The 24,210-nt window shown below is 43.6% G+C and overlaps 1 protein-coding gene across 1 annotated transcript in view; it reads left to right on the top strand.

The window, feature by feature from the left end:
* Positions 1-7,781: 7,781 nt before the first annotated feature.
* SLC45A4 (solute carrier family 45 member 4) overlaps positions 7,782-24,210 on the top strand; it is a 62,519-nt gene continuing 46,090 nt past the window's right edge. The window contains exon 1 of the mRNA XM_058806187.1: positions 7,782-7,943. The gene's annotated coding sequence lies outside the window, so the exon portion shown is untranslated. The remainder of the gene's footprint in view (positions 7,944-24,210) is intronic.

Below are 24,210 nucleotides of genomic sequence, written 5' to 3'. Positions count from 1 at the left end.
TGGTTTTAAAATCATTTAGGTTTAAAAGCAAAACTAGAACCCAAGAACAGTGGTGTGAAGTATCCATGTTTTACTTCAGGTAGAGAGACTTTCACAAGTCCAACACTGCATGAAAATCAATGACTGGAGTGACATTCAGGTCCAGAAAAAAGGGAAAACTGTTAAACACAAGTAACTCAAAACAATTGTTTTAAGTTAATTCCAAAAACTGTGAATGTTTCAGTTTATACTCAGCTTTTAGGAGCAGCAGGTTGGGAGTGGGGGGAATGATTAAAAGAATCCTAAAAAATCCCAGTATTTTGTAGGGGATTTCCACTCCAATCAACGCTGGCTTTTCATTTTTTCCTCAAAGTTTAAAATTACTTTCATAACAAACACTTTAGGGTCTGCAGCTGCTTGGTTCTCTGGTTGTGTTTGGAAATTCAAGCAATTAGAATAAAAAGTATTCACCCAATTTGGTTTCTCAGTCACAAGTAAAACAGCCTGCTTGGGGTTATTCTTGAAACTTGGGTTGCTTAAGTAATTTAAATAGATTTCTATTTCAGAAACAACACAAGAGCCAACAATTTCACAACTAAAAGCTCGAGGGCTACAAAACTTGGCTTCACCTAAGACTCTTAACATTGTTTTTCATTATCTTAATCACTAGGTTCTTTACATACTAATTTTCCATCCCGTTGCCAACCAGTGCCAATCCAACTTGCTTTTCCATCACCCAGGTGAGCGTTACTCATGTTTTCATGGAAATGTGAAAACACTCTGAATACAGTCAGCACAACAGTGTCCATTTCTGTGACTGCTCGCTGGCTTCTGCCAACACTGAGTCATATTTGTAACACAGGTGTAGCTTCTGAGTTCTTTCCTAGGATTTTCCAATTATATGGAGAATGCTGATGGTTGTCCAGATGCAGTTTTGATGACACAGGGCTAAACAATTTGTTTATGCTGGGACCCAAAATATTGCAAACACCAATTAGGTATGTGACTGATTAAGCAAGGGGAGAGATGAGATAAATCACAGCACGTGGTTCTAACAGGCCTTAGCAGAGCAGAGAATAAAGTGAATCCTCCAAGAAGGCTACAGAGGATTCAGGTCCCACCTGGTGATCAAAACAGTGTGCCCAGTAACACCTGCACAGTCTGAATCCAGCTGGAGCCACAAGGCTGCAAAACAAGCAGGCAGTGTGAACAGGGATAAATGCTCAGTTAACTGAAGGTCATCACTCAGTGTCTAGAGCTACAAACTAAGCATTTGTGTGGTGATCAGGAAAGAAATGGGATTTTCTTCTCTCTGAGTTAGCTCAACTGCCTATCACCTATTAATTAATCCATGAAAAAATGTGTATTATGACAAAGCATTAAGTAACCAAGAACTATAGAATGTTTGTGTTGGAAGAGACCTCGAGGCCCATCTCATTCCAATCCCCCTGCCACGGGCAGGGACACCTTCCAATATCCCAGTTTTCTCCAATCCCTATCCAACCTGGTCTTGAACACTTCCAGGGATGGGGCATCCACAGCTTCTCTGGGTTATTCATGCCACTGCTTCACTACCCTCTCAGTAAAGAATTTCTTCTAAATATCTAATCTTAACTCTCCCCTCTTTTAGTTTAAAACTGTTCCCCCTTGTTTTAACACCTTCTGGCTGTATAAAAAGTCCCCTCTCCATCTTTTTTTACAAGCTTCCATTAAGTGTGAAAGGCCACAAGATCTCTGAGATGAAACTTCAGAAAATTTGGCTTTATGGGAGGCAGCAGGAGTCTGTGCAAGCAGAAGACTAACTGCTCTGTTTTTAGACATTCACCAGTGTAAACTGAAAATATTACCAGTCAGCTTTCACCAGGGTAAAGCTAACGTGAATCAAGTCACTTGAAAATCATCTCAGACTTTAACAGTGTCCTGTACTTGAGGCTTGGGTTCAGGATTTTGGTTCTCTGCACACACAATATGATGAAAATATATCTGTTTTTCAATAAAAATAGAGCAACCAAAATACAAATATCCCTGTGCAGCAATGGAAACCTCATAAACATCACAGTCGTGGTTTCATAAGAGGCAGCTCAGAAGGAAAACTGACTAATCTCAGCTCATTGCCCAAGTGCAGAGAAACAGAAAAGTTTCAGAAAAGTAAACAGAATTAAAGAAAAATTAAAAAGAGAGGTTCTGATGTCTCCAAGACAAGGGAAGCAGTGACTGAACTGAACAAGCCCTGCAGTTCTTAAGTGCTGTCTGGCAGCACCTTAACTGCTCTTGGCACTTGAGGACTGAAAGCCACAGTTCTTGAAGGACTGTCACATCACCCCTTGACAACTATAAACTATTCTGAAGCTTAATTCCTCACAGTTTTATTGTGAAGATAATTATAGACCACATAAACTCAAGAGGCAGGATAATTTCTGCAGCCATTAATATCAGGTTTCAGCTGTGCAAACCAGGAAAATAATGACAGGGAACTCTCATTCTTCAAGGCATGAACTCATGATGAGACCTCACAAGTGGCAGAAGCAGCAAACCCAATCTTAAGCCTGTATGAGCACCTTGTAACAGAACTGCCATCATGAGCTCTTTATTTTCTGTAAGAGGGTGATGTGAGAGAAGTTATAGCTACTGCTTTTAGAGTCATACAATCATTTCATTGGAAAAGATCTTTAGGAACATAAAATCCAACCATCAACCCAGCACTGCCAAGTCCACCACTGAACTATCCCCCCAAGAGTGACAGAGATCACCTCTATCATCTCTCTTGTAGACAGTGATAAGGTCACCTCTCAGCCTCCAGGCTGAACACCCCCTGTACCCTCAGCCACTCATCATCCAGACCCTTCCCTAGCTCCACTGTCCTTCTTTGGACACACTCCAGGACCTCAATGTCCTTTTTGTTAGGGGTCCAAAAGTGAAAAAAGGATTAGAGGTGTGACCTCACCAATGCCCAGCACAGGGGGATTCCAGGTTTCAGGGCAGGACGAGGGCAAAGGGAACCAACACCTCCACCAACCTGTTTGCTCAGGACTGTTGACATTGCTCTGGGGTGGCATGAACCAACTGGCCCCACATGGGTGGACTCTGGGCTGGTGACAGGGCAAAGGGCTGAGTCACACTCTACACCTTGAGTTCTCTTGGAAGCCCTTTGGCTCTCAGAATTAGAAGTCAATTTTGGCTAACATGGGCAACGTGAATGGACCTAAAAATCTGCCTGTCTGGGTGCCAGTCACAAATTCAAACAACCTCCTGCTCTTCTTCATAAAACCTTCTTAAGACTTGTCTGTGTCCAGATAAAATATCTTTGGTTGACTAGCCACAAGTTCACATCTGAAAAAAACAGAAGCATCCCAATGCTTTTAGGGAAAAAAAAAATGCATCAAGGGACATGGGCCATTTTGTACAGCCATTAAAGTTCCATTGTAATGACAGAATGTGTTGGGGGAGGGTGGGAAGAAGAAGGACAAACAGCAGTTTCAAGTCCAGAGCCTGGGTCTCCCATCAGATATATCACCCTGGGGCTGAGTTACAGGCCAAATGTGTAAAAGTTGAGACTCATTTTTCATGTCCTGTTTATAAATCTCCTGGCTGGGAGACCTCACCTGGGTTTCTGGGTGCTCAGATTTGCCTCAAGCACAGCCTCAGGCTTCCCAAACCCACGGCCACTCCCAATCAGGAGACACCTCAGAGAGCTGGCTGTGTCAAATATCATTAAGTCTGAAAGCAAGTCAAAACAATAACAATCCCAAGGGCTTCTGTCCATCCACAGGGAGAATTACCTTTTTTTTTTTTTTTTTTCCTAAACTGCAGCTTTGAAAGTATTTAGGAGCAGCAGCGTTCTCGGGAGGTCTGTATAAATCTAGGAATCCCCTTGTTGCATATAAAGCAATTCACACTAGATCTGAACACTGGCAAACAGTCAGCTAAATCCATTATCGCATGATAATGCTCAAACATTTCATTAATTCCTAACCAGCTGTCCTCTGCTCCCTTACCCCTTTCATCATGCAAACATTTCTTTGTCTAAGGGAGGGGAGAAGGGAGGATCAGCCGCAGCCTCGTAAAATTCCTTCACCCGCTTGGCCTGCGGCAAGTTATTTCTTTTGACACGCGTGTAAAATAATATTGGGGGTGGTGTTTGTTTGGCTTGGCTGGATGGTGAGTTTTCATAACAATTCGGTAAGCCAAGTACCTGTGAAATGGAGTACAGAGAACTCATGGCAGCTTGTTGATGAGCCTGCCGTCTGGTTGATTAATATCTCATTAAATAGGGAAGACCCCTCACTCCAGCAACTATGCCAAGACAGAAGGCAAGGTGTTTGAAGCAGGATGCTGCTCTCCAGTGGTTTGAGGTCCTGTAGGTTATTTCTCTTTTAAAGTCCTCGGGCACTCCATGCCAAACAAACCAGAGGAAGCGAGGGGTAAGCAAGGGATCATTACCTTGGGGGCTTCTCCAGCTACGTGACTCACTGAAGTGGATACATGCAGCCAAGAGCCAGAGAGAGATTTTAAGGTGACTTGTGGATGCTTTCTTTACAAAAAGCTTTCCCTGAAGTGCCTCAATTCCTCCACGTTGCTTAGAGACTCTCCAAATAACAGGATTCGCCACCCTGCTGAGGAGAGACCTGAGGGGAGGGCTCAGGGGGTGTCTCCAATCCCGCTCTCAGCCTCCATCCAGGGGATTTTCTCCCAGTCCCTCTCCCAGGCAAAGGCAGCACACGTCTGGACAGCACATCAGGCTCCTGACTGACACTCGTTCCTCCCCTGCCAAGGCATGAGAGTGCGTTTATTTATTATGGGTTAAATATTTGGAGTTGAGTAAGAACCTCAGAGGGAAAAGGTGGGTCTGTTTCCTTGGATTTTTTTCTACCCCCTCACTCAGTATGAAAAATCACATTTTTTTAAACTAAAATGTTTGGTTTATGGAAAAATTCCCCTTTCTGACTTTAGGCTCAGCTAAAAGCTGAGACCTAACTGCTCCTGAGTGAAAATAACATGAGGAAATGCAGTGGAGAAATATCTGGACACGTCTGGACGTGTCTGGACATTGCCAGAACGGGTCTAAAATGTCAGGCTGAGGTAAGGATCACACTTCACCGCAACAGCAGGCAACAAAAGGACTGAAAAAGAAGTATTTTTAATTTTTTTTCAGTTATTTTAAAATGAATGTAAAACATGAGGTAGCTGAGGCTGTCACAAATCCATGGGTAACAAGAAGCAAATCTTAGAAGCTGTAATGATATCTTGAGATCCTTTCTTGGTGTTTTTAGGTATGTTAGGGTCTCAGAATTTCCACTAAAGTCATTCAAGACTTTTTCTTACCACACAACCATTAGACATTTCTATAAGTATAGGTATATTTTGTTTCTTCTGTGGAAAAACCTTTAATGTTTTATTGATGTGTATTGCAGTTTTGATACAATGGATGTTGTTTTACTGTCAAGAGTAGGTGTTACACTGGGCTGTTATGGGTGTGTATCCTTTATCTTCACCATTTGGCTACTTAAGATAATTATTTGGCCACTTTTTGTGTTAATAAACATCGGTAGTATGTCTAAAAACCCAACACTCTTTGAATGGACTTTGGACATCCTCACCAGAGCATGTTTAATTTAGTGAGCTGTGCATGACTGGTCATGCATGCTTTTCCGTCCTCAGTCTGAATTAGCCTAAAACCAAAAACACATTGATAACAGCATCATAGAACAAAATATTGCTCACTTTTTTTTTTTCTTTAGGACTTGTAATAAAGTCCCTCTTTTAGACTCAAGATTTATCTTGCTTTTTAATAGATGTGTACAGTTCTTCCATTTTGCCTTCTGTGGCTTTCCTTTTCTGAAGTCTGGTATGCTTTGTGGTTTATTTATTCATGAGTTGTAGAAAAAGAAGTTCACCATTAAAAAAACTTGTTTTGGAATATCTACTTAATGGTGTGTCAAGAAACAGAAAACAATTACACTTATGCAACGTAATGTGCATTTTTGCATGCCACTTGCAGGCTGCTTTATGTATCCCCAGTTTATGTAAGTAATGAAAATTAAATATCATGCTAGCCTGCACAATGCAGTCAGCACAATTAAAGCTAGAAGACCTTAATTGGGAATAAAAAAAACACACACCAGCACTAAAAACAACAGTCTTTTATGGCAAGTTTGCAGAGGGTTCTTCCAATTTGGCAGGGCTATGGCTGCCATGGGGAATGAAGTGTTTTCATGTCCTGAGAGTCACTAGGCACTGTGTGTTGAGGGTTGTGCTCTGCAGATGTGACAAATACATAATAAATGCCACATGTCATCCTCTCCATGGTGGCCTGGCACATACCCTGTCATAGGGCTGGACATGAGGAGAGGCAGCTCATGGCCTCTGGTGGGCAGAGCAGCAGGGGAAGGTGGGGCGGCAGGATGACACTTTGACTGCAGCCAAACATGAGGAAAAGGTATTATTCTCCTTCATAATGAAGGACAATTTCAGCAGCTTGGGGCCAGCATGTTTGCAGCATCTCAGGCAGAGAACAGCACCCACTCCTGCACTTTCCAAGTCATTGGCTTGCAGCTCTACTTGGCACAACTTTGCCTGAGAGAGGCAAGGGGGTCTGTGCTCTGTTTCTGTTCAAATGCCCACTGCCTTGGCAGGGACAGTGCAGGCAGAGCCTCCATCAGCCCTCAGGTTGCCACTTGTGCTCCCTTTCCAACCAAGAGCCCCTCTTCAACCCAGGAGTGGTGACAACAGGCTCATCATTCAACCCTGGGCAGAGGGAAAAACTCTTGCTACTCAAATGGGGGGATGAGATGCTGGAAAGAGCATTTCAGAAAGGGATCTGAGGGTCCTGATTGATGGCAAGATGAATGTAAGTCAACAGTGTCCTGGCAACCGTGTCCTGGAGCCATAAGGCACAACATCAACAGCTGAGCAAAGGAGGGCATTGCTCTGCTCTGCTCTGCGGTGGCCTCACCTTGAATATTCTGTGTGGGTTTGGGTACCACAATATAAAATAGAAAGCTATCAGAGAGCAACCAAAGGAGGGTAATGAAGATGCTGAAGGGCTTTGAGGAGACAAGGAATAGGAGAAACGGCTGAGGACTTGGTCTGATCATCCTGGAGGAGACTGAGGGGAGACCTTATTGCAGGGGGGAAGAGGACGGGCAGACAGTGATCTCTGCTCTGTGGTGACCAGTGACAAGGCTCAAGGGAATGCCCTGATATCGTGTACGGCAGGTTTAGCTTGGATATTACAAAAAGGATCTTCACCCAGAGGGTAGTTGGGCACCGCAACAGTTTCCCAGGCAAGTGGTCACAGCTCCAAGCGTAGCAGAGCTCAGGGTGTGTTTGGACAGCTCTCGCAGGCACGAGAGTTTGTTTGGATTGTTGGGGATTGTTGGTGCTGTCCTGTGCAGGGCCAGGAGTTGGACTCGACTGGTGAATATTCTGTGTCACTCTGTGACGCTCCCAGCCGCCAACACCGGCCCCGCCATCGCCCGCCTCGGCTCCCCTCACGTGGGCACCCCTGCGGCGCACGCCTGGGCGCCCCCGTAGCCCGCCCGCCGCCCCCCAGCAACGTCCCCCGCCCCCCAGCAACGCCCCCCGCCCGTCCCCACCCTGCCCGAGGCCACGCCCCTCATTACATATTCATGATACACGCCCACAGCCCGAGAGACGCCGCGCCTCTTGATACATATTCATAACCCACACCTCACGTACCCCCGGGAGGCCACGCCTCTCTCGCTGCATATTCATGACCCCGGGGGCGGGAGGGGGCGGAAGCGGAAGCGGAAGCGGGTGCCGGTTCCCGAGGACCCGGTATAAAGCGGCCGCCGCTGCCCGGTGCCGCCGCGCTCGCGCCGCCGTCAGTGACCTCGTCCCTTCCCTCCTTCCCTCCCTCATCCCCCCCGCCCTCCCCGGCGCCGCCGCCTCCCCCCTCCGCCGCACGGAGCAGGTCCCGGGTGCTGGGGGAGACCCGGGGGCAGGTAAGGGGGGCGGCGGGAGCTTGGGCTGTGAGGGGTGTCTGGAGCGAGGGGCGGCTGAGGAGCTGTGGGGTGGCGGGGCTGAGGGGCTGGAAGGCGAGGAAGGGTTTCGGGTGAGGGGGGCTGAGGGGCTGGTGAAGGTGAGGGAGGGCTTGGGGCGAGAAGGTCGTGAGAGTGAGGGAGGTGAAGGCTGGTGAAGGTGAGGAGGGGTTTGGGATGAGGGGCTGGTGAAGGTGAGGAAGGTGAGGGGCTGGGGAAGGTGAGGAAGGGTTGGAGGTGAGGAGCTGGTGGAGATGAGGAAGGGTTTGAGGTGAGGGGCTGGTGAAGGTGAGGAAGGGTTTGGGGTGAGGAATATGAAGGGCTGGTGAAGGTGAAGAAAGTTTTGAGGTGAGGGGCTGGTGAAGTTGAGGAAGGGTTTAGGGTGAGGGCAGTGAGGAAAGGATTGAGGTGGGGGAGATGAGGGGCTGGTGAAAATGAGAAAGATTTGGGGTTAGGGGCTGAAAAAGTTTTTGGGTGAAGGAGTTATGGGACTGGAAAGATGAGAGGGTTGAGGAGCTTTGGGGTGTGAATATGTGAAGTCATGAAGATGGGAAGACAATGAGTATCTTGGGGGTGAGGGAGATGTTAGGTTGCAGAGGTGGAAATCAGAAATACCATGTGCTGTGGTGAGAAATCGGCCAAAGGAGATGTTGGGCTGCAGAGTTTGGGAAGGGATGAGGAATGAGTAAGGTGATGTTGGAGAGACCTGTTTGGGGTGTCTGAGCCACCTCTTTCTCAACAGAATTTGTTAAGTGCCCCTTTAGGATTGTGTTGGGTGGAGACTGCGCTGGAAGAGGACTTGACAAAGGGACCAAAGATGGAAATTAGTGTGCCTTTTCAGACTATTAAACTTCAGTAGTCTGCCATTTGAATAATTCCACACTTAATCTGTCACCTGATCTCAAAGCTTTATCACAAAACAATTGAGTCTCTCCTTGCCTGATATGATGGTGGGAGGGTACTGGGGAAAGAAATTACTTCCAACTTTGCTCTTAAAACTCCATGAATGCAGCAGTTTTCCTTAGGTTCATATTATTAGTGATCTACAAGTCGTGATTTGCCTCAATTTAGCACCTTTAGCAGGTGCAGAAACTCTGCTTGACCTTGCAAAATACTCTCTCCATGGGGCAGTTTTCTGTTGGAGTGCTTTGCTTTCAGTATTCTCTAGGTATAGAGGGGAAAAAGGAGGGGAGGCAAAGATTCTGCCGAGGTTCTGACTTGGCACCGGGTGTGGTGAGTGAATCAATGTTTCTGCAGCCTGGCTAATTCAGGGACTTACAAATGGAAAAGCATAGGAGAGATACTGCAGGATATTGAATGTTAGAGGAGATGTTTTCTCCTTCAGGAAAAGAGATGTTACAAGAATTGGATCTACAAGGAGAGGCAGCACTGGGTACAGACACAGCCAAATAACTGCATCATGATGAGGATCCGTGGGAAGGAATTGCACTGTTACAGCATGTGTCCTCTGTGCTCTGCAAAAACTGCTCCAGTGTGAGCTGTGTCATGTTCCACTGTGTGATCAGAGAGTGCTACTGAAATATTTAATGAAATATGGCTTGAGCAGGTGCTTGAGCTCAAAGCTTTTTGCTTTCCTCCCCAGGTCAGGCTTTTTTGTAAATATCTGGAAGAGTGGGGGGTTGCTGATGTGGTTGCACTGCTTGTGTGGCTTGTGTGACTTCTTCCCTCCTACCAGTACTGTGAAAGATAAGGTTTTCCTTGCTTGGTTTGTTTAGTGATTATACTGGACTGATGAAATGTTCAACATGCCTAATTTTTCCCTTCCTAAATAAGGAAAGAGGTTTCAGACAAGAGATTAAACTATTTACTTGACACTTTGGCTATAAATGCTTACAGAAGTGCTTTTTACTGTAAATTTGAAAAGCTGACACTACCTTAAACTCCTAAAGATGCATCCAGTAGTCTCTGATGCACCCAAACCATCTGTGAGTTCCTGTTTATGTCAAAGGTAGTGGCAGCTGCTGTCTTGGAAGTGAGAGCTTCATTCCTCTATTAATGAGATTAAATTGGATACTTAAGGGAGTTTTCATGACAAAATAACAATTTCCATGATCTAATGGGTGGGATCAGTGGAACAACTTCTATTTTAGTTTGCTATTTGGAGTGTCAGAGGCTGCTTTACATGGCTTGGCTTGTGCCTCTCCAGCAAGTAAATGATAGCAGTTCTTGTGTTCAATTATGTATGACTGAGGCATCTCGAGCAAAAGGAAAATGTGTGGTTCTACAGATAAACCCTCCTGTGTGGCTGTGGGTTAACTCCTGCAGGAGCTGCTGCTCCCTGGGAGTGTTGCTGGGAAAGGAATGAGCAGGATCTGCTGATGTGATCTTGCTTGGATGCTGTGGGACTGCCTGCAATGAGGGCAGTCCTCTCCCTCCAAGCTGAAATGTGCCTAAAGAAATCAGTCTGTTTTAGTACAGTTGTATTGTGCTGCCTTGGGAGGTTGGTTTCTGCTGGAGGTGTCCTTATTAGTCATGTAAAGGTGGCAGGAACACTGACAGCTGGTGAACCTGCTGCTCCTTCTGTGTTGTGTTGCAGCAAAACTCAAGAAGTGCAGCTCTGTTCATTTGCCTTTTCAGTGGGGAGGCACAAGGGGAATATTTTAGTGGCTTCCAGTGAAGCGTGGTGTAACTGTGACTGAAACAATGCACGTGCTTGTATGTCTAAGTGCATGTGACCTGAAGTTTTCACACTGAAGCAAGTGTTGAGCCTGTTTGAGGAGCTTTCTGAAGTAACTGCCTTGATTCCTGCAGGTGGAAATCCAGGCTCTGAGAGCAGGCTGAAGCTGGACCTGTCTCACAGGGCTGTGACCTCCAAGGTTAATTACCTTTAAACTCACTCCACTCCTGGATTCCCTGGCAGATAGAAAGTTAAGAGTTGGTAATATAATGTTGCTCTGCTTGTGTGCTGAGGCAGGAATGCATGGACTCTGCCTCTATCCCTGTATAAACTTAAATGGATCATTTATAAAGGCAAGGAGAAAATTACTATTGGATGGTACCTGCAGAGTAATTCACCAGTGAACCTGCATCTAACATTTGCAAAACATTTAATGCAGTCAAAATATGTTGCCAGCTTAGAAAAGAAGTTGAAGCTTTAGGGGTCATGAATCCCTGGGTGGGAAGATGAGGCTGGCATGACCTGCCAGGTGTGATGCCTGCAGTTGTGAACACAGCTGCAGGTAACACTTCAGGACTTTCAGCAGACACCGATTTAAGCTATAAACAGTTCCTTTACACAGGAGCATTTGATCTTTTCTTGTCTGTAAACTCTGCTTGTGATGCACTTCTTATTTGAGCACCTTATGGCTTCCAGCAGCAATTCCTAGAGTAGAAAGCCAGTTCCACTGGCAGGATGTGGGCACTGCTGCTTGCATGTTGGGCAAAACCAGTGAAATCCTTCACACTGCCCATCACAAGAAGCTGGAGCTGGCAGCTGCTTTTGAGCTTTATTTGTGGTCTGTAACTTCTCTGCCCCTCTAACAACATAAGCCATCCTAAAATAATTTCATCAAATGATCAAGCAGTGTCTGTTGAGCAACAGTGTGTGTGTGCTGGTGTCATGTTTGACATAAAAACAAGCTTCACTTGCCCTTCAAAGTGACTGCAATGCTATAGGCTACTTTTAATAGTGTGAAAGCATGCTGAACAGAGGCAAAGCCAGTGGAGTTGGAGTGGAGCTTTCCAGCTGATCTGCCAGGAGAGCCCTGTGCAAGTGACAAGGCTGTCGTGTCGGAGGAGGAAGCTTTAGCAGCTTGCAGAGGAATGAGTAATATGAAGAACTGTTTGTGCTGTGTTTTAGTTTTGCAAGGGTCACTCCCATGACCTTTATATCTGTAATACTTGTAAGATCCCAGGCTATTCCAGCTATAGGCATAAGATTCACCAGAAATGCCAACAGAACAGCCTTGTGTGCAGTTGTTTCCTTTAGAGATGGATTACCTGATCTGATACCTGTTCTGCTGGAGCTCATGGTGCTTCAGCTTAGTGTCAGCCTCACTGAGCACTTTGATTCAGCAGTAGTCCCTTGACTTGGGGATTACAGAGTGCAGAGAGCATTGCTTAGCTTAATATACCAGCCTTAAACATAACATGAGTGAAACAATACTCTCCTAAGCAGAGCATTACACCTGCCCATAATGGCTGTATCAAGTCCAATAAACTTTCTGGGTATTGTGTGTTTAATGCTCCATGCAAAACCAGAAAACAATCCAGTTGTCAGAGTTGGAGCAGAATGTTGCCAGGATGAGTGTAGCCTGACAGCTGATGTTTCAACCTGAGGGTCATCTTTCAGACAGGAGATCTGGGCAGCCCAGAAACCAAGCATGGCAGCAGACACATTAAGCTGTGGGGTGTTGTGAGCCAGGGGCTGTGTGCTCTCAGTGAGCTGCTGCTGTCAGGTGACTTTTACAGTCAGCAGCTTATCAGTTACCCACACATCTTGCAGTTGGGTCACAGCCCTGCCCAGAGAAACAACCCAAAGCTTCCACTGGTAAACAGATATCATATCCTACTCCTGGGACTGTGAGGGGCTCTTGTATCCAAGCACTGAGTAATTACTGCTCTTCTAAATAAAATCATTACTCTTTAGTGTGGTAAAGAAGCATAGCATTCCTCCAAGTGAAACAAGGTACTCAGCATGCAAAAGAGCTGATTTCCTGCTATAAAATCTAGACCTCCAATAGAGTTGCCCAAGAGTGAATTTGCCTTGAGTTAAAAGCTGGGCTTTGGACATTCAGTGATGGGTTCAGAGCCCTGCAGTGTCTGAGCCATGGAGTGGTTTGTGCTGTGACCTAACTGGCACACGGTGGTTATTAACTAAAGCCCCTTCTTGCTGGTGCTTCCAACAAGTGCTGTGCAGTCATTTGGACTGCAGCTGGCATACGGCTTTGTAACAACTCAGGACAAGCAGCCAGGTTTCCTCATCAAACTTGCTCTTGGCAAGTGACTCTGGCAAGCATCAGGACACAAGGCTTTTGTTGGGTAATGATTGGGTTAGGCTTAAGAGCTGCTCCTGACCTTGGTTTGGCTCTTGCTGGCATGTGTTCTGCTCAAAACATGAATCTCAATCTATAGATGGTGGGAAGTTGGTCTCTACAATGTGGACCACTACCAAAACCTAAGACCCAGTTAAAGATGGGGAAGACTTGATTTCCAGGACTCCCATTTATGGGGGATAAAGGCTATTAAACTTTAGCTTTAGGAGACCTGGCTGGCCTGACACTTCAGGCTTGACTCAATCTCTTTTGCAGTGTTACATGAAGGCTGACTAATCTGGTGGCCTGAGCTGTTCTGGAAGGGGACTGAGACATACTTTCCTTGCACGACTGAAATTGTCAGTCAATAGCTGCTGCTCATGTAGCAAGGCACAAAAGGGTAGGAGATAAGGTTTGGTCTTAAGAGTAAGCCAAAGATACTTTAAAGAAAATTCTAGTCTGTAAATGGCAGTAGAAAGGTGTTATCCTGAATTGTTTGGCTAAACTCTGTTTGAAGTGGATTTTGTCAGTATTCTGGGGAGAGAAGGTTGGTTCTCTCAGCAGAGTGGAGAGAGGACCTAGTTTCCTCATCTTGTTTTAAATGAGGGCTCTAATGTTTTTGTAACTGAAATTGAAACCAGTGTTATGCTGACCCTGCATATTTTCTATCCTCTGCTGGCTGGCCTGGACTACTTCTGCATGCAGTGGAGTTCATTTATTTTGGAGACTTGAAAACAAGCCATTATCACCCTTCAGTGCCAGATAAATAAATGATCTAACTGGGGGCCGAACCCAGTGTTCTTTTACAAAAGCACAACGGCATGGCACTCTTATCTTCTGCATTCTGCCCTTGAATATATGATCAATCTTTCTGGACCACATCCAGAAACCAGGGGCTTAACCCAGCAAGTGATGACTGCAGAGCAGTCAGATTTCTGTGCCACTTAATTTCCTATCATCACTTACACACAGCAAACAGTGAGCACTGTTTAACCTACAACTTTCTTATCAACCACATGGAGGTACAAATAACAGAAACAGGAGTCAACTCTTAAATAGTCTTGATGCTGGATCTGGGCCTCCAGGTAACTTGAGGGGGTGTTGATTTTTTTGGTTGATTTGGGGGGGGGGGGGGGGCAGGGTAAAAAATCCTCCTCCCATTTCATGAGGGGAATATCTGAGCAAGTACACTGGCCTGAGCTGCCTGGCTCTGGGTACTCCCAGAGGAGTGATCTGACAGTCTGAACTATTGCTCCTTAGAGTAGTGTGGCTGGCCAGCTAACTCCCAAGAGTTCAAAAAATAACCCAAAACAAATGCACAGCTTGCTTTAACACCAGCCCTTCTAGTGCACGTCCTGTTTGTTGTCTGATTCATAGCTGGAGGAATCAGCTTGTGATGTAGGCTTGTTCTTGGCTCTTGTTCTGCTTCTAACTTTGGTGTAGAGGGAAAAGACTCCCACATCTCAATGCACAGGTACCCTAATTTTTTCCAACATCATAGCACTTCCACCTTCCTAAAAGTCAAATTCCCTTCAATGAACTGAAAAAAGAGTGAATGGGCAGTTACCTGTTCCCTTTATGTTCTTACAGCTGGAGCTTTTTCTGCTGCTTTGTTTTCAAATCACCTCTCCAATTTGTCATCTTCCAGGTACAGTCTGTTCAAAACTCTCATTATGCAGCTGCATAGCAGATATTTCAGCCTACTGAAGAATTGGAATTGAATCAGATAAGGTGTGTCCCCTTCCAGACAATTGCTCTGGGATAGTTTGCGTGACAGTTCAGGGTGCCAGTTGAAAATAAGCCTCTGACCCTATAGCACTAGTGGGATCTCTAATCTACTTTGTATGCATATGACCTGGACACTGCCATGGCTGTTCAATTGTGTAGTTGCCCCCAGTTAAGCTGTATATAAAAGGGTTTGGGTTCCCATACAGTGAATTTTGTGCTAACATCAGATGCCTGTGTGTCTGGTGAGTTTGGTCTTACACTGTTAGCAAGTCTTTTACTGGTTAGAACAGCAGGATATATTTGTGGCCAAGTAATAGCCTTGGTGTGATGACTTAAGATAAAGCCTCATTATTGTGTCCCAGGGTATTCTTAGCCTGGTCATGGCTAGATGTCTGTAACATCACTTTAATGTCAATGTAAAACCTAATGAGTCTCAGGGATGTACAGTATAAACTTGACTCTGCTCCATGAACAATTTCACTGCATCACCCTGACTTGTTTGTGGTAAAGATACACTAAAACCAAAAAACCCAGTGCTCAATTACTGCAAAGTATGAAACATGCACATTCATCAGACTTCCAGCTCATCCAGCAGCCCAACACTGCATGGCATTTCCCTCAACTGCACTTAGCAGTTTTCTCTTCCTCATTAACTATGCTCCTAAATTAACGCGTTCTAGGAGATCAGTTCCAGTTCTTTGTTAGGGCTGGCTACTGAATAACTGGTTGTAATTAATGCCTGAATTTATCACTGCTACAATACTGGCTACACTGTTCCCTGTGCTTCAGCCTCTTTAAGAAGCTCTTTGTCAACAGGCTCCCTGTCTGGGTGGCTCTGTGAGAGTCTGTGTATTGCTGAGTATCTCACTTGCCGGGTCCTTCAGTGAACCTGCTGAGTTGCCCTGATTGTGGATCACAGCCTCATTCTGTCTGTTGGGAACTTTGTAACTGATGTGTTCCTGATGGCCTTTTGTGACCTTTGAAGTTTTAGGGGCTACCCAGTGACAAAGCCATGCTCTAAGTGGGCCATGGTCAAACATCACTGACAGAGAAAGCTTTAAATCCTTATGTGAAATTATTGTATTGACTGGATATATATATATATATACATATACATATATATATATATATGTATATATATATATATATGCACACACATTCCATAGCTTACAAAAGACAAATTCTTTAAGTAGGGAATAAGATTTCAGCTTTACATGCAGAAATTGCTGCTGTCCAAATGATTTGGAGATCTTGCCCTAGAAGATGGGATAAGAAAGTTGCTGCAGTTCTGTGCTTCAGGCATTCACAGTAAAATTGCTTTCTCTGTGAAAAAAATTGTTTGAAATAAAGAGGTGTTGGTAGTGGTTCTCCAAGGTTTAATGCTAAAGGTGTATTTTCAAATAAGAGCATGTGAATACTTCAGCTCTGTATTTCTAACACCTTCACTATGCACTGTCCTCTCCTTGCATCTAAATGAATGTGGTCAGGGTGAAAGTACTGTGCAAATGAAAGCAACACTTGGTTTATCTCCAGTAGCAGCATTCAGTTCATTAATACTGCATTTCCCTGTGACTTAGTGGAAGCCTGCCTGTGTCAAAATATTAAATAAAAATGGGTTCCTTATTTTTGCATTAGTGACTGTCCAGCATAATTTTTAATTCTCACCTGATGCAGTTATGCTCATGCCATTATAATACTTCATTTTCTTACTCACTGTTGATGTAGGGTTTAAATAACTTCCTTTCTCATTGTCTGGGTAGTAGTCATATCTTTTCAAAGAATGAGAAAAACAAGAACACTGGCCAATTCTTGGCTTTCACCAGAGAAATTTTTAAAATATTGGACTGGACTGAGAGGAAAGCAGGAAGCCAAGGCTGGAAACTTCTCTACTCCATCCTATCTGATAAAGCAAGCAAGAGCCCAGAATTTTCCTTCATTAATTTGTTGGCCTCACAGGACAAACTGGAGCTCTAAGTTGCTTGATGTGAGCAGCTAAGACTAAAGCTACACAAGTCTGTCTTTTTGCATCTGAAAGGGCTTAGGATGGTAATAATGCTGTGACCCTTCAGCCTTGCAGGGAATAATGAAAATACAGCAGGCTTACATGAGCAGTGAATACATCCTGCATTGTTTATATCTGGGCCTGTAATTTCATGTTAGATCTTCACTCCCTTCTAGGACTAATAGTTTAGGTGCAGAATTAAACTGTGGATCATGCAGCAAAAGCCTGAAAGTCTGGGAAGCTTTTTTCATCATAGGTGGGGGGTTTCACTACCAGCCTATGTGGGGAGGATGTATCCAAAGTGACAGACAGATGTCACTGCTCTCAGACTGCTGGGATTCAGCTGTGGCTGCAACATTGAACTGCCAGTGCTTCTGAAATAGTTTAATCTCAGCAAATGCTTGTCCAGCCTGCCCCTCATGGTAGGGAGTATTTAATAAAAAGCATATGAGAAGGCACATACATGTGTGCAGTTTGTTTGCTGTTCAGCAGAGAAATCTGGGATCAAGCCTCTGAAGATCCTACCCAGATGGCTGATTTAGCCCATGTGTCCTAAAGTAAACTGGAGTCTGTTTTGATTACTCTCTTCTTCAGAAGGAGTTCACATTTCATACCTGGGAAATTTGTCTATGTAAATTTCAGTTCCACATTTTGAAGGCTGAGTTTTGCTCTCCTTGCCAGTGAAGGTTTAAGCCTGGTTGATGCTCATTGTAACATGACAAGTATTCTTTCATTGGGTAAAATACAGAATTCAGTTGCACATTTTATATTCATTGTGTTTTTCCAGACTTCATGTATGAGTGGTGAGCAAGGGCACACAAAGTCCTCGGAGGAAGATGAAAAAGCTTTCATAGCAAAAAACTTGTTTGAGTTATGCACGCTGCTGTTCACGTTACTACAGATAAGTAGGAAGAATTTTACAGGCACCATGTGAACTCTTTTCCTGCAGGTTTTATTTTTTCCTGATAAACTAAGACATTGTTATCCCCTAACTCTCTACCCCATAAACTGACTGCAGCTTGACTGAAAACCAGAATACAAGTTAAGTATAATAATGTGTCACATCATGGCTGTTTTAATATGGAATTGAAATTTAAATTTAAATATCTTTGGCCTTAAAAGGAAAGGTTTAAAACAAAATGGAAGTGACCTTTTGAATTAGGCCTGTTTTACTATATGATCATATGTACTTCTCCAAAGAAGTCTATGGGTCAAAAGTCTGCCCATGTGTTTTGCAAAAGTCTTTGTATAGAGGCAATACATTGAACTTTGAAATTTGTTACTGGAAGAATAATAACTTAACAGGAAGATAAATGGATTTCACTTAAATGAGATAACAAGGATGTGGTGTCCCTGTTTTATCTGTTAAATCTTGACTGCTGTACAAAGCAACATTAAATTATTTCAAATCTATTTAGACTCTTAAAACCTAAAACAGTTAAGGATATATTATGGTTAAGTGCTGATTGCTTTAATCAAATCTTATTCCTCTTGAAAATCTGTCAGGTGATTACTCAAATGATAAAAACATTAGTTTATTGCATGTGCTGGTCCTGTAATTGAAAAAGTAAAATGACTAAGCACAATGCTCTCAGTAAAGCTGCCAAAACAAAATACAGCCCAGAAGGGCAAGCCATGCACTTCATTAAAATAAGGTTCACTAAGCATGAAATTTATCACCCTAAGGGCTTCCTCACTCTGACAAGTGACTAAAGTGTAAAATGTCAAATACCTCTGAACTGACCAGTAACTTGCATTACGATTTTGTTAGTCAAATACTGGATGTACTTTCCTGTTCACAAGCTACAAGAAATGAATAGTTTTCTTCCTCAGCTTCCTGTGTTACTGCTGAAGGCTCACACCTACACACAGCACATGCAAATGTCTGTGCCTTTGTGGGCTCTGGGAGATGGGAAACTCTGTGTGCTCACAAGGAGGATGAAGGAATGGCAGGGAGCAACCTCAGCTTGCAGAGCCATGAGAAATTGATCCATGGATGGGACAAGGAAGGAGCGAACCTGCTGTTGTCCTCCCTGTAATGGATAATAGCACTTCTGTTACCCATTGCATCCAGAAAATACTCTCTAATTCTCTAACTTGGCCTAATCATTACCTTCCTCATGGAGAGCTCACATTATGCTGCTCCTTCAACAGCTTCTACATTTGAAACTCTCAGTCAAGACTTTGTTTAGAAATAATCCCATGCCCATCAGACTTTGTAGTCATGTCTTCTGGTTCCTGTCCTTTTGATTATTTCCTCTCTCAGTTTTTTCTGCTTGGCTCAATTTGATGTACAGCATGCTTTGCTCATGAAGTGTTTGGCTTGAATGTTGTTGTGCTTGATGAGGAATCATTTGTCATATGAGGTGATCCTCACCTTTAAAAGGACATTAGGAAAAAGGTGAGAATATCTCCTTTCCACAGGATGAACTGATTGGGTTGTGCTTCTCTGCTGGAATCCACAGGTCTTCCTAAAAAATGTGCAATCCTTTCTCTAAACCACTATCAGGAAGTAGTGTTTGAATAAATATTTGTTAGGTTTTTGGTTTTATGTCACACTATGCTTTTGAAACCTTACAAAGAGATCCCTGTTCAGTAAACCTGCTCTCAGGGCATGGGCTGATAATATTTCTGGACCAACACCAGAAAGCTCCTGAAATCTTTCTTGGGAATACTGTTATGGAATACTCCAGCTACTTGGGAGTACTCCAGCTACTCTTCACAGCAAAATTTGTGGGAGCTGTTGTAATGTCCTTTAAGTCTGAGTGTCCCACCCACTTCAGTTATGGTTTCATCAAAGTTTGACAGAGCCTGAATATATTCAGGAATGCATGGCACATCCTACTGCTTATTAAGACTTGTGAAATCCTATGTGATTGCTAATTTATTAAAGCCTTCAAGTGTTTCAGAGTAGGATTTCCTTGGAAGACTTCTTGAGTGACCCAATTCAGGCAATTCTGCTTGTCTAGAATCAATTCTAAAATCTCTTCCTTGAACCAGAGGCCTATAACAACCTATCCAATATGCCAAAGTGCTTACACAAGGCTTTTAGAAATTCCAGGCAAAGTTAATGTCACCAGGATAACTGCCAGTTCCTCAAAGCCTCATTCACTTTATATTTTTGGTTTGCCTGCTCTTAACAGCTGTATACTTCAAGCAGGTGTAGCACTTCAAATACTTAGGACTATATGTATCACTCTGTGAAGGTAACAACTTTTTGTCTGCTGTTCAAGGACTTGGAGTGGTAAAGCTGAATGACAAGTCTGTACTTATAAATGCCATGCAGACAATGAGACAGCAAAATAATTCAGGAATGAATGTTGTACCCCTTATCAATTCCACATGTGATTAATGGATTTAGCTGGTTGTGATGTTAGAGAAAGGAATCTGTAAGTGTTAACTATCTTCATGGGAACTGGGGTGGGAGCCAAGCCACTATCTTGTACCAGAATAAACTGATAAGAGAAAGTGTTCAGTTAAAAGTAGAGCAGTTGTTTAAAGAAATAGTCTGAAGATGTAAAACTCTTTGAAATGTTGAGATTAGGTAATATGTGCAGTATTCATTCAAGTACCTGACTTCAGTTTTGTAACTTTACCTCACCCCCTTGTAGATATGACAGCTGTCCTCCTGGTCTCCCCCATTTCTTCCCATAGATGCAAGCCTTTGATTTCTTCTGTAGCACAGAAAGAGAACATCCCTTTGAAATTTATCTAGTCAGGAACACCAAGCAGCTTCAGCCAGGTGTGTGTGTGCTCCCATCATCCTTTGTCTGACCTCTGCCATTAGTGATGCTCCTTGCTTGGGATGCTGCTGTGGGCAATTGCCATCTCCTCAAAGATAAACATCAAGACAATTTTAAAAACTGAGAAATTTAATATATTATTGCAAGTAGAATCTTGGAATAATAAGTTGCAAGGAGTTGACAGATCTGGAAATGTGACATCTGGAATACTGTGGGGTCAGGCTCAGCTTTCCAGAGGAGCAGTGAGAAGACTCTGCATCCATTATACTTTTAGGATCAGAGAACAGAAAGCTCTGAGAGCTTACAGAGCTGAGTCCCTGTCTTGGTGTGCCTGTTCCCAACAGCTGCTGCCAAACCATGAAGATGAATAAACCACAGAAAAGAGTAGAGACTAAAACTCTTGCCCTGGTATTTCTTTTGCCATCTGAGCAGAACAGCAGAGATGAATCCAGACTGAATGTGAGTGGAACAAGATGAGGAAAAGTCAGTGATGGAAGCACAGACTTTAGGCACAATAGTAAAGGTGTGTGGATGACAGATTATGAATGAGAGCTATTTAACTGAACTGTCTTCATGAAACCCACACTTTTGTTAGATGCTGTTACTCAAGTTTAGAGAATACTCCTGTCAGTTTGGTGAGATGCACAAGCAGGTAGCCCCAGAGCACTGAAGGCAGCATTCACTGATCAGCTCAGTTTGGTGAGTTCTTCCTCTGTTCTGTGAATAGCCCTACAGTCCCTGAGCTCAGGCCCTTTAGTGTTAGGTGCCTGTTAGACTAATTCTAAAGATTTATCTGAGCAAGATGTTGCTGTTCCTGTTTATCCTTCAAATCAGCCCCCACTCTCCAAGCTGTAGCTGGTGTGCCTTTTAGAATTATTAGGAGACACTCAGTCCTGAATTGAAGCTGTAGCTGTTATTTACACTCAGTCTATGGAGTCCCTTTTACATTCCTCCCTCTGAAGATAGCTTACACTAACTGCACGTGTATTTTGGTGTCTCTTTAAACAATAAAGGCACAAAGCCAAATTTATCTTGTTGGCAGTTCAGGTTTCTACTTCTTTCTCTGGATTTCCCCCTTGGCTTGAGCTTTCAGGATCTATCCAGGGTAATAGAATGAGCAAAAGAGATTGTTTGTTCTCTGAGTGCACTTTGCAAAGAGGATCCCATCCCTTTCTGAGGATATTAGATGTCTAGTAGGATAACCTGCCAGCTCAGCTGTTACACTTCAGTATCAAACTACTTTGTGCACTTCAGTTCTGGTGTTTCCTTCATTGTTTTGCACTTCACATATATTGCTTTCAGTGCCTGTACACATTAAAGCAGCTCTGCCTACTTAGAGAAATACCTGTGATATTATCTGACCACAAATTCATTCTGCCTCTGAGAATGATCTGGAAAGGCACTCCAGCTGGTATGCAATTAGCCTTGCATAAAGAAACAACCACTAGATTAGCTTTGTTTTCTAAACAATCAATCGTGCTTGTATAGGCTGAACCTCTCACTGCCCTGTTCTTTGTGTCAGCAGCCCTGGATCTGCAGAGCGACTCAAGTGCAATCACTTTGAATCTTACAGCTAAATTAACATTGGCTATGACTTGTTGATTTGAAATACCTTTTTAATGCAGAGAAATCTCCCCTTCCTAGAAGAAGCCTGCCTAGTCCTGTAGACACTCTTGCAACAATGTTTTTGTTCTTATGGATATTCAAGAAAAGCAGCTTTAGCATGAGAAAGATTAATTCACTGAGGATGTTTTAGGTAATCCGTCTGTGTTATCTGATAGTAACCTCCAATAAAATGCTTTTGGGAGGTTAGATGCCTTTCAAACAGCATTTGCTTGTTGTTTTGGGTGGGTTGGTTTTGGTTTTGTTTGGCAGGAGTTGGGAATAATATCTCACAAGGGCAACCAATGTTCAAGGTATTTAAATGTACATTAGCATCTCTACTGCCTTTACAACCTGCTTGTGGTAGTCCCAGCTGCCTTGTAACAAATATAGAGCGGCTGCTGAAACCATTGATTCCTCTTAACCACTCTGCCTTGGAAACTTGTCTCTGTGGGGACTTAGAGAGATGCAGGACCCATGATCTGGATGAAATGAGGATGCTTAGAGTCCCATGGATGAGATCTGCCTCCATCTCACAGAGCAGCTCTGTCCCTTGGGTTATATGTTGAGTTTCCCTTGGAGCATGGCAGCTGTCTGCTTTGCAGGAAGAATGCAGGAAAAGTTGTTGGGGCTGACAGAGCATGACTGAATTGTCAGACTCTGACAGGGCTAAGCCTACACTGGCTGTTGGGTTTGCTTTCAAATATTTCCACCTGCAGGAACCTCTACAGCGATGGCACTGATGTGACAGCAGGGTACAAACACTTCTGTGGTGCAGGAGTGCTGCAGGTCTCACCCCAGAGTGTCCAGATGTCTGTCTGCTGTTGAAGTGGCATGGAGGCTGGAGCTTGTGCATCCTCTAAGAGGAGAGCAGCTGACAGTCATTCCCAAATTAGGTAAAAATGCCAAATTCTGGCAAGCCTTTGCCAAGTATTTCATAGTTCTCCAGAGTCACAAATGGAAGAGGTTTGTGTCCTCTAAATATTGCCCTGCTAGCTGGGTTTCATGTATCGAGTCCAACTGCCAAGCACTTGTAACCTCTTATTATTTTAGTGTACATGTCAGTAAATATCTTATCCTGACAGTTCTAACAGGGTTAGAGCTTGGCAAAACACATTCTAAAATAGCATTTGTTCATGGTCCAACATCAAAATGTCCTGATCAAGCTGCTCTTAAATGTGACCATCAGCTTTCTCTGGGGCTGCTTATAAACCAGCTATCTAAAGCATTTTATTTGCACTAAAATGGATGGGTTATAACTTGGCCTAAATACAGTCTGTTTATTACCTGTATTTCTGTCTCCTACAGTGTAACTCTTTTGTGGTGTGGGTTCCCTTCTTTGTTAAAAGTACTGGTTGTGGAAGTTCTTACTGTATTGATCCTAAATGCTGTAAATAAAGTCTGAAATCAGTCTGGTGATGCAACCCTTTAAAGTGCTGATTTTTCCATATTATTGACCAAACAGTAATTCTCTGATTTTAAGGTTTAATAATTATTTGGGTTAAGAGGAAATTATTAATTTTGTTTGTCTTGTTTTGTAATCTTACACCTTACTTAAAATATACAGGCTGTGCATCACTGCTAGGTCAGTTCAAATGTTTATTTAAATAATTGAGAAACGAAATCAAATAGCTCCACTTCATGGCAGTGTACATAAACACGTCTGTCACACTGGTATTTGGGACAGCCTCAAAAACTGGAGCAGGGATCTGCTCAAGTGCTCCAGCAATCCTTTTTATGGAGTGTGCTTTCTCCACGTTTGTTTGTAATTATTTGTGCTGCTAAAGGGAGGCGCTGGAGGTGTTTACCGAAGGTGCTGCACCCTAAACCTGCAGTTTCCTCTGTTAGCACCACCTCGTGCATTGCAGATGTGGGGCCAGAGGGGTGGAAAGCAGCTCTTTACCACACCCTTTGCAGCAGATTTAAGAGGAGGTGGAATTCTTTTGGTGCCAGGAAGTAAGAAAGAAATAAATGTTATCTCTAAACACCTTTTATTCCTTTCTTTCAGTACTGAAGTGATGAGTTCCATTTAATACTTCATCAGGGGGTGTTGGAGTATTTTCCTTGGCTCAGATGGAGGGAATCTCGGCAAAGCTTGCGTGGGGAAGAGAAGGAATCTCTCTCCCTTGTGCTGACAGGAGACAATTTGCAGCAATCGAGAT

The sequence above is a fragment of the Ammospiza caudacuta genome, chromosome 1, assembly GCF_027887145.1.
Source record: "Ammospiza caudacuta isolate bAmmCau1 chromosome 1, bAmmCau1.pri, whole genome shotgun sequence".
NCBI lineage: Eukaryota > Metazoa > Chordata > Aves > Passeriformes > Passerellidae > Ammospiza > Ammospiza caudacuta.
This window is presented reverse-complemented; position numbering and strand designations above follow the sequence as displayed.